The following is an 11,657-nucleotide window of genomic DNA, read 5'->3' as shown; positions in this document are numbered from 1 at the left end:
GCTAATCTCCAGCCCTGGCAGGTCACGCAGGGCAGGTGGAGGAAAGAGTACAGTGCAGGAAGCTCCCTTTCATTTCTGCAAATAAAAGAGAGGACAGATGTGACCCGTGCTGCCAGGCCTCTGAAGACATTGATAGCATCTCTCTTTATGGAATTTTTCACAGCATGCACACAGCCGTTCATGTTTCTCTCCTTGCCCGTTTCCCTGCCTTTGATGGGTCACAGGGGACGCCCAGCCAGGGGTGGTGAAGGCATCCCCAGCCCTGTCTACCTATACCTGGGGTGATGGGTTTCTTTCCACAGATATCAAGATTTATAGTTCCTCAAAATCAAATATTAACCTTGGCTTTTTGTCCATCAATATATGACCTTTCAAGTCAATGAACCTGGATATGAGAGTTGATGGTTACTTAATATTTCCCCTACGGGGCACTGGAAATTCCAGACCCCAGTTCAGGGTTGGGTCATAGAGGTGGCTTTTAACCCTTCATCTGGCATTTGTGATAGAAGGATTCTTGCTCTCTCTGGTAGCTTCAGAAGTCACACAGGGTAGGTGTGTCTTTCATGGCACTGACATCTCTTTGTCACTAAGACACATTTCAGTCTCACTGCTTCCTATCCCCAAGGACTGGGGAGAGCCACCAGGAAACCCAGTGTCCCCTTCCCATGCACCATATCTGACAACATACGGATTCCTTACCGGGATGGGGAGGGACCAAGGGTTGCAGTCACATGCCCTTGCTGGGACACCTATGACCTCTGAGAAGTTGGGAAGAGGGACATTGAGGTCAAGCAGGTAGGCCCACTGGTCATGGATTATCATTCTTCTAATACCAAAGGTACATTGTCTCTGTGCCTCAGTTTCCTGTTTGTGACACAGTTTGGTATAACCAACATGAAGATCACAGTCGATATTGATCAGGGGGTCAGTGCCTGTGGAGGGAATTGCTAATGCTTAGTCATTTCTGATTCTTTCCTCTTGGACACACAGGAGACAGGCTTCCCACCACACCCCTCCTTCAAGTTGCAGGGACCATGGATAAAGCTGAAGCAGGGGGCACAGTGTCACTTATGAGCTGGAGTAGTACTGGTTAGTTTTACTTATCCAAGTGACCAGCCTAAAGAATGCCCAGAGAGCTGGAAAACACCTCTCCTCAGTATGTCTGGAAGAGGTCGGTATTTGAATCCATAGACTGAGGAAGGCAGACCCATCTCCTCCAATGCATGTGGACACCACCCGCCCATTGAGAGCTCAGACCAAACAAAGATGCAGAAGCAGAGCAAATCTCTTTTCTCTTCCTGAGGTGGATAATCCATCTCTGTCCCCAGACACTGGGGCTTCTGATTCCATGCTTTCTGTCTTTGGCTGCATTGCACCATGGCTTCTCAGGTGCCCCAACTTGCAGAGGGAAGATACTGGACAGGTTATCTTTGGCCTCCATAACTGTGTGGAGGCCCATAGGCAGCCTTTTCTCTCTCCCTCTCTATCTCCATCCTTCTGTTTCCCCGGAGAGCCCTAGCCAGGCAGGTAGGGCAAAGTCCATGCATCATTCCCAGCCCCTCCTTCCTACCTCAGCCCCTGCGAAGGTCAGGTCATGCGTTGCATGGCGCAGCTTTGGAAGAAGGCCTGAGTCACCACATGAGAATATTCACCCTGGAGAAGGGCAGACTGTCACACGAGAAAGGAGCATATCTTTGCTGTGTGAAGACTCTGAGGCTATTATTGCAGCACAGTGAGGACTCTTTTGACTAAGGTGCTAATTAGTCAACATCAGTGATTGTCTTTGGTAGGAGGGGCACATCCTCAGCTGGAACATCAGGAGCTCTTGTCCAGTAGCTCAAAAGATGCTAGCCCAGCTCCAAGGGGATGCTGCTGAGCTTCTGTCTTGAGCTGATAATTCGATTTCTTTTCTCTCTCTTCTTTCCTTCCTTCCTTCCTTTCTCTCTCTCTCTCTTTCTTTCTTTTGATGGTGATTCAATTTCTGCCTTCACCTACTGACCTTGACCCTGTAGCTCCCCCAACCTGCTCCCCTGAGGTCTTTGTACTCCAAAGATGGCTGTTTTCTTAATGCTCAAGTCAACCTACCTGATAGGGCTATCAGAGGAGAAGCAGCAATGCCTGAGAGCATTTATTCAGTCAGTGGACAAAGTATCTATTCACTAAGGTTCTACTGTGTTCCAGGCCCGGTGTGCTCAGTACCAGTGAGACAGCAAAACAGACTCAGTCTTCTACCTTCATAGGGACAAAAATGCTAAACAGACCAAAGGGGACTTGCAGTGAATGAACTGAAGTGGAGATGTGTCCTCTGTGAGACAGAGGACAGCTATGATTCTGAGCAAGTCCTAGCCATGTTCTTAAGTGTGAAGGATTCATGGACTGTCTTGATCCAGAACAGACTCTAAAAGATCCCTTGAAGTGAAAATATTTATGAGTGCAAAGTGAGACCCAGAGAAGGTTAGTAACTTGCACATAGTCACACAGCCAGTGGACTTCACATCATAGCTCTAGCCCAGCTCTCTATGATGCTTCCTTTTCCTCATTACATTTCTAATGCTCCACTGACTGGGCTCCTTCCTTAACACTTCTGTCTTAGCAGGGCCTGTGGCAGGGCTGCCCCAGGTGTGCAGGGCATCAAGCCTGAATGTCTACATTAGGAAGCGCTGTGTGTATTAGCCCTAGAGTCACCTCACTGTGAGAGCAGCACGTTGCTGACTCCTGTGTGGTATTTCTGTGACAGAAATACTTTGCCAGACAGTGGGAGCAGCATACCCTGGACAGGGCCCCCCATGAGGCCTTGGGGTGGCTCCATGAGGAGGGGTCCATGGAGCTCCTTGGGGCATCTGGCCCACTCCTGGTGGCAGTGGGCCATGCTAGAAGGGGTGACAGTCTCTGAATGGGAAAAGCAAATAGGGACCGAGGTTCATCCAGGTGTGAGCTAGGGTGTGGCACCACCATCCTGGCCAACCCTGATGACAAGGGTGTCCCTCCAGGGAGCCTCTGACTGGATCGCAGGGTGGGTTAATATTGGGGAGGGTAGGCACTCTGGGTTCTGTGTAGGGTACTACACAGACTGAGAATCACTGCTGTAGGATCTCTGGGGCCACTCAAGGCAGGAAGAGCTTTCTGAGAACCCAGACTTGTTGGGGTGGAGGGCTGCCTAGGCCTGCCCAGTCTGGTGGCTGTCACACTCGCCCCTCAGATCTCCAAACAAGAAGAGCTGGCAGGCGTCAGATGACAACACGTCCTCCTGTGGGCCTTCTGATTTGCCTCCTCCCGGTGGTTGGTGGTTGCCTGTATCAGCCTTCCGAGGCAGAGGGACCTCAGTAATGAGTTTCTATTAAAGGAGCTGAGTCCCGACTCTTGGAACTCAATGTTCAGAATAAACAATGGGGCAGAATCCTATTAAAAAAGGCTTCCAACACGGACAAATTAAGCCCTTGGGAATGCTGTACAAAGAATACATTTTTCCAGTGTCGAACCAAGATCAATAGAGAAAAACAAATAATTTCAAGTGGGAGTCATCCTAATGACACCCAGGTACAGGAAGGGGCTGGGCACATCATTTTGGCCTGAGGACATTCCGGAAAAAATAATGAGGAGGAGAGAGAGTGAAAGAAGGAGAGAGGGAGAGAAGGAGAGAGGGACAGAGGAAGAGAGAGCTACTGAGAGCCAGTCCATTCTGGGCACAAGGGTGTCTAGGCTTCTGGGTGGCTGAGCCAGGATGATGTTGGGTCTCATTTGTCTCTGTCGAGGTGACTCCTTCTCTGGAGATGGATCAGCCCGCAGAGCTGCGGCAGATCACAACAGTTGCAAGGCTGAGGAGGACAGGCTTTGTTCAGAGAGAGGAGGATCCACTCCTTGGAGCCCAGGCAGGCGGGCATTCCTGGCTCACCCCTCCAACCTCCACCCCCTCCCATGGAGGAGGACCTGCACAGCTGCTGAATCTTACCACCCAGCTCCCCGCTTGTCACTGTTCTTTGACAGTCAAGCTTCCCCAGTTTTGTTCGCTGGAGCTGAGCAAGTTCTTCCCCATCATGCATGCTGAGCAGTGCCTTGCTGAATTTCTCCCCCGCTGAATTCTCTGTCACAGTGCCACCGCCCAGAGGTCTTAGGATCTCACCTAAGCTGTTCCCAGCACGGGGCCTGCATCTTTCCTGGCCTACTCCCTGCCTCCTTCTCCCCAATAAGGCCCTCCCAGTGCTGCTGGCAGCCCTGGTGATTCACTGAACTGGGGCCTTCTCCTTCCTGGATCCCTTATTAGCCTGTCCCTCCCAGCTTATCACATCAGGTCCATGCTGGGCTCTGGGGACTCTGGGTGGGCTGAGACTCAGCAGAAGTTCCTGGAATGCAGGGGCTCCCTCACCCCTTCAGTTTGGCCCAGCTGTTCCCACTGCAGATGAGAAACTGGAGATCAGAGAACAGTGGGGGGCTGCTTGTCATACAGATGGCGAGTAACAGAGCCAGAGTGGGAGCTTTTCCGAGGCCTTCTGCAGGACGAAGTCCGAGTCACCTACCATGGTGGGGGTGGAGTATCTGTCGCATGCTCTCAGGGTTATGCTTGGGTCCCCGCAGAAAGGTGCTGAAATGAAATCTCCCTTGTGAGCTATCAAGAGGCTGGAAAGCTGGTGCTGGTGCTGGAGGGGACTGGGATTACATGGGTCACCAGGGACAGCTCTAGAATTGAGTCCTAGGGACTATATTAAAAGACTGAGCAAACAGAAGAGACCTAGACACAGACTCCCTGTCTCTCACATGTTCTCCTGAACCACTTTGGAACTTTTTGCCAGCTAGATGACTGTCACCAGATATGGTACCTTGACTTTAGACCAGAACTATGAGCCCAAATGGGCCCCTTCCCGTACGACTTCTGCAGCCTGTGGTAGTATTGGTATTAGACCAAAACCAGACTCTGCCTGGTACGTAGAGGTAGTTGCTGTTCCCTTGTGGCTTCTGCCTTCTCTGGAGATTGCATTCTCACATTAGCGTGCTCAGTGAAAGGTCTTGGCAAGTCCTCTCGAGGAAAAAGTATTCTCCTTTCTCAGCATCTGCCAGGCTTACTGGTTGGTGGCTGCCCTTTCTCGTCATCTTACAATGTTTCGGGAATCCCTTGCCATTCCTTTTGGGAAAGCTGTCCAGAGGCCACACAGCTGGACCCAGTGACTGAGCAAGCCAGGTAGCAGCAGCATCCACTGTATGGAGACCTGGACACCAGCGGAGGGAGGATCTGCAGGGTGAAGGGAAGCCAGTGACACTGATGCCTCGGAGCCGCTGAGGAGGGAGAGGCCCGAAATGGCCCCCAGGACTGGTGAGCAGCTGGAGGTATACCCACAGGTGGACTTCCACACAGTTGCTGCTCAGAAGGCAAATGAACACAGAGCTGGCTGGGCGGGGTTGGCTTAGCGTTAAAAGTCTAAATGTACACGCCTTGCACCACAGCGATTTCACTTCTCTATGAACACACATGCAGGGGCTTGAGGAGCTCAGTGGAAGGCTGTTGATTGCAGTCTTGTGAGGAAGTCAAAATGGAAATAGCCTTAAGGACCATCAGCAGGAGGAGGGCTGGAGCCCGGTGCTGTCTGCGTCACAGCGGTCACAGAGAATGGAGAAGATGCTCATGCATGGGTACAGAAAGGTCCCCAAGACAGCAGTGTGCTAACTGAATAAGATGCTAACATACCAACAACAGGACTGTCCTTAAGTGAGAACAAATTGCAGATATATTCATGCACATGCAAACACACATATGCACGCCCATTCATTCACACATGCACACACATATGTGCACACATGTAGATGCATATGCAGCGTACACATGCAGCACATCCACACATACAGACACATGTGCACAATGTACCCTCACACACATAGCGCACTCTAGCGTGGCAGGTAAGAGAGTTAGCTCTCAGCTCAGAATCTCTGAAACCCAGCTCTTCCACTTACGAGATTTGTAACTTTGGGCCAAAAATCTGACCTATCACCTCCTCAGTTTGCTCGTCTGTAAAACATGGATAATATAATTTCATTTTTAAAAAGCATTGAGGGCAATATGGGATTAATTGGGCCAATATACGCAAAGTGATCAAGGGAGGGTCTGGCCCAGGACAGGACTGTGTTTCACCTTTTTACTTCTCACTCTGGCAGTCATGGCGTGCTTTATAATCGGCAGCTGTTAACACTGGGTCATGGTTTAATTGACAGCTCTTTTCCCTTCCTGGTGGCTTGTATAACAATGGCATCTCTTACCAGGGAAGATTCTTATGTATGATGAAAGTGAATGTTCATTCTAGGTGATATTTACCGAGGGCTCTGTCCTTTGGCTGCAAGCGTGACCAGCGGTGTGGGATGCACACACAGTCTCTTCTGGGTGGAGTGCTGGGGTGGGCAGCAGGAGGCCAGCAGCCTTATCAGGACCCTCTTGGTGTCTTACAAGCAGCATGGACTCTGAGTACATGTGGTTTCACTTAGCGTTGCGTGGTTGCAGCCAGCAGACACTAACACTGGTTAACTTAAGCAAAAAGGAATTTATTGGCAGGATGTCGGGAGCTCACAGAAGTGACAGGAGCCCAGAGAAGCTGACTGTGGGAGGGTGGGAGTCCAGGCCTTTCCTGAAGGCCTAGGGTGGCAACCACGGCCACTGCCTTATAGCAGGAAACATCTGGTCCTCATGCTGCCGTGGCCAAGACGAACGACCTGCAGTTTTGTCTTCTGACTCTGGAGCCAGTAGCTTTTGTCTTTCTTTCTGCTTGATGTCAGATGATTCCTTGTTTTTGGGCTTGGAGGAGAAGCAGCAGAGTCATGATTTCCCCAGATTGAGCTGCAGATCGGCAGTCTGGGCATCTCTCTAGCTTGGGCACAGACATACACCCAGGTTGGTTCATTCCCACCCTTGCCTTGCCCTCCCAAGGTATCTGGAGCAGTCAGTGCTGTGAAATAGATCAAGACCCCTTTCTGCTGGTGGCGGGAGGTTAGGCAACAGCAGTACCCATCAGGATGGCAGCACTGTGCTGAGCACCATGGGTGTTGAGGCATCCCATGATCCTGTGCGGTGGCAATCGTTCACACAGGTCTGGCCTGCCTGCTCCTGTCCAACTTCTAGTCTTCCCAGAAAATCCATGAGCTTCCTCTCTCCTACGAAATAAATTTCCTTTCAGCTTTCATATGACCAGGCTGGATTCTGTCACTGGCAAGCAGGAAGCCAGGCTGATGTCTTGTGTGACACCCCTGAGGGGGCAGAGTCCCCAAAGAGAGGTCAGCACAGGACATATCTCTGCTGTATCAGGGAGCCAGGAGAAACAGGGAGTTGGGGGAGGCTGTGGCTTTTGTAATGGGAGGCAGAAGCCTAGGATCGCCATCCACTGAGACCACACACAATGGGAATCATAAGGAAGGAAATCAGGTTGCTGTTAGTGAGCGGGTGTGGAGGCGGAGTTGGCAACTCATGGCCTGTGTGCACTAACCTTGTTTATTCAAAATAAGTAGAATGGAGGAAACAGATCCATCCATCCAGTCATTCATTCATTCATTTATTCATTCAACAAACTGCCTACTAGTCAACTATGTGAAGATGCATTCACAGGAGACACAAAATAAACTTTCAGGAGCCCAGGGCTGATGCTGGTGTCAGGTAAGCAAAGGGACAAAGAAAGTGACATGCAGAGGAATTAGGAGGTGGAAGAGGAAGTGTAGGGGCAGGGGGTACATCCAGGCAGCCATGGTGACTGTCTAGGCCCCGGCTAGGGGCACTGAGACATAAGATTCATAAGATAAAGCCGAGGCTAGTATGGTTTTGAACTCCTGGCCTTGGTTTTGGGAAGCAGAACCTACAACACCCACAGCTGCTGCCACCCACTTGTCCCCACTTCCCAAGATGACTGTCCAGCCTCTTCCCTTCCAACCACAGTGACTTCCAACAATGCTTCTCCAGAACAGTCTCACTAGGCTGTGTCTTCCACGGAATGATCTGGCGTAAGATGTTTATCCTACAAATGGTTCTGTTGCTAAAATCCACATGCAAAACCCTAAGGTCCTGGGCACTGCTCAGGAGTGCATGGCCAGCTCCTGTTTGTCACATAGCCTGTCTGTCCTGGCCAAGCAAGTCCTGTGTTGAAAACCTGTCAGTCCTAGCAAATGAGTCGGGCAGCGTCCTGCATCCCAGCATCACTGTGCTGAGGAGACAGACTTCCAGCATGGAAAGGGGCGGAGCGTCAGGGCCAGAGGCGGATGGGGTAGATGAGCTGTGGTCTGCAGCCTGGACTGACTATTCCTGGAGATGCCCGCTGAAGGAGATTTGCCCGGAGCACCTCCTCAAAAGCTGAAAAAGTGGTAAAGAGAGGAATGAGCACCCCAGGAGGGGAAGGGGACATAAGCAAATCTCAGGCAAACATAGGAGGCTCTCAAATTGCTGGAATCACCGGGCAGTGAGGGGAAGGGATTACTTCAGCCTAGTATCATGGAAAGTCCAAAGAATACATGGTATGATCAAAGCATACAGTGAATGCTTAAATTTAAAAATAAATCAACTGCAGGAAAAGACATTTCTATGAATCCCCTTTAAAATACTCCCTCTTTCTGTGAACGCACCTCTTCCGTCCCTCTTGTCACTTCTGAAGCAGTTCGGGGAGTCTTCTTTTGTGTCTTCAGTTGCCTGCATGTCCTGAATCTGTTTAAGATATTTAATACTAATTTGAGTTTGAGGAAGTGTCAGAATTTGCAGTGCCAGATCCAGTGAATAAGGAGGATGGGCCACGACATAACATTTTTATTTGATGGAAATGGCTGTAAAGCTTTTGAATGGGTTCGGGACATTGAAGCAGCCTTGACAGTGCAACTAAAATACTCATGAAAGGGGACTTCCAGAGCTGCTTCAGAAAGTGGCAAGAAGGGGTGGACGAGCGTGTCTGATGCAGGATGGTGGATGTGGATGGGGGATTTATAATGAATGTGTATTTTACTGTAATATATTTTATTTCCTCACCATAGCTTTTGATCAATTTTTCTCTGCTTAATTGAATAGTGATTTATGATCATACACATCCATTAAATCCAGAGGTCAGTGGGGTATGAATTTCTTCCTTCGGTTCCATCATCTTTGGTCATCTTGTAGACCAAGGTGGTAGCTTCACTGCAGCCCACATCTGGGCTCCCAGAGATTGAGGCTGTGGCCAGGAAGATGGGACAGTGCCTGGAGGAGGGAAGTGCAGACCTCCCTTCCCAACCCCTGCTGCTTCTCCGTGGCTGGGTCTGTCACAGATCCCCTTTGGTTGAAGGGATGCCGGAAGTGGAGAGTGTTAGCTGGTTGGAATAAATGCAAGACTTCCCTTGTGAGGAAGGAAAGGTGGATACCATTTGGACAGCTAGCTGAGCCCTCGGGAGGCTCTTCCAGGCTTCTAACTGCACTGGGTTGCCACCCCCTGATACTTGCCCCAGCCCCAGAACTCCCATGACCACAGCTGCCATGCTTAGCCTGATTTGCACCCCTGAGATACAAGCAACGACTGCCTTTCCTCTTCTCCTCACACAGCCAGATGGCAGGTGATGTGGCTCTGTTCCCTGGCAAGGTCCAGGGGACTTTGCCCTCTCCCTGCCTGGAAGGCCATGTCCCTCCTGATGCACTTCCTGTGGCCTGGAGCCCATCCCCGCTCCAAATGTGATTGGCCCTTTCTCCTCCTGTGCGGAGCCCAGAGCGACCGGCCCATCTGGTTCTATTTCACTCCGTGTTGCTCATCAGGATGTGTTTGCCAGGAGTTATTTGATGTTCATGAAAAATTCTGAAGCTTTTGAAAAGAGGTAAATACAAGCTTTTATTCCCCCAAAGACTCATGTAATTGCACTTTGCTTAGGTGATGGCAGGTACCCCTGTGAGGTTTGCTGGCCTCTGGCCTGCCAGGCCCAGGGGGCTGAGGTTCCAGGGAATTTGCTCATGCCAGTTGTCCCCCAGGTCCCTGGGCTCAGCCGGACCTTCCCAGGAGCTCACTGTACCGCACATTTCCTGATGCTCTCATGATGCCCGAATTTGGGAACAGAGGAAGGCTGCCTGCAGGGACAGCCCAGCCTGTGTTCTTGCTCTCCAGCCAAGAAAGCTTTTAGGAAGAACTCTCCCACCCCGAAGCCACATCTGGTCCATGCGTGTGAGCTCTGGAGGGGACAGGACTGGCTCTCTGTCCTCTGTTGCAAAGACAGTCTACACAGATGGGACAGTGTACTTGTCCTGTGAAAGCTCACTTTCCATTCCTGGGCCTGGGAGTTACTTGGCAAGGGAACACGGCCTCTCCCTGAGCTCTTTATCTAAGCAGGAGCAGGGAACACTGGTACCAGGGGTCCAGAGGGGACAGGAGCATGAGTTCTACTCTTCAGACTTATCTACAAGGCAGGGGCCCCTCCATCCAGCCCTGCCACTCTCAGAACCCAAGTCTCCCCCTACCTCTCCCCTCCACACCTCAGGCATTACTGGTTTGTCCAGGGAAGCTCTGGTGAAAAGCCTTGCTCCCTGGCCAGGACCCGATGCTCAGATCCTCTGGCTCCTGTGGACTCCGCCCTCCACTTCAGTGTACTCCCCACCCACCTGCACTCTGCCCTCTTGCTGGAAGAACCAGGGTCTGTTGCCTGCAGAGAGAAACGGTGTTTGCACTCTTTCCTAATCACCTCAAGGGGAGCCCACATGACACCTAGACCATGGGGGGATGGGTATATTCCATCCCATGAGTTGGAACCCCAAAAGGCTTCTGTTACCCTGCCCAAGCTAGCAGCCTCTGTGATTTATGCACAGATTCCTACCTAGTGCATCATGCATGACAGCTTACAACCGGACTATTAAACATTGATCACTCAAAATTTAACATCCCGTCTTCCCTTTGATATTCCCAACTGCTCTCCGCATAAGACAACACCCAGCTCTCTGCAGCTCAGTGTGAGGGAACTTCAAAGTCGCCTTCCTGTCTTCCCCGCGCGGCAGCCCTGGATGCTGCCAGAAAGTCTGTCATGAGGAGGGTGCCCATTGCCCACCAGTTCTATCTTTGGGACTCAGCCCTGCAGGGAAACCTCCCAGATATAAATCCTGGGTGAAGATTCTGGGGTGAACTGAACACTGTCTGGACTCAAGGGCACCTTGACATTCTCTGCAAGCTACCAGTGATAGTTGAAGGGATTTAGATGGACAGGCAAATGGAATGCATTTGTGTCCATGGACCACCTCCTTGCCAGCTCTGACACCTTAGGAAACTGCTCACTAGTTTAATATGCACATTCTTACTGCTCAGGAAAGTTTCTGGAGAGGATTAGGGAGAGACTGGAGGTCAGAGGACCTGGCCCATCTTGGCATGCAGAAGACGCCATTCCATCTTCCCTGTAGGATGAGTTGGTTCTGCCATATGATTTGGGCACAGTTCCAGGAAAGGGGTGCCAGAGACAGTGACTGTGAACTCTCCAGGGGTAGCCATTTGCATAGTCACTGGTAACGGGCCGATCACCCATCAATCACTGCTGTCTTTTCACTTCATCAGCCCCAGGGGGCTGTTTCCTTTTTAAACCATATTAATTAGAATACCTACTGTTTATGAGACCAGCCCCAGGGACAGGCTCTGGGCAAAGCCATTTACCTGGGTCACCACACATCAGCCCATACCTACCTGTAAGGTAGGATCTTTCCTGGGTTGGGTGTG

The sequence above is a fragment of the Cavia porcellus genome, unplaced genomic scaffold, assembly GCF_034190915.1.
Source record: "Cavia porcellus strain 051 isolate PalLab524CR breed Dunkin Hartley unplaced genomic scaffold, mCavPor4.1 scaffold_28, whole genome shotgun sequence".
Classification (NCBI taxonomy): Eukaryota; Metazoa; Chordata; class Mammalia; order Rodentia; family Caviidae; genus Cavia; species Cavia porcellus.
Note: the sequence above shows the minus strand (reverse complement) of the source record.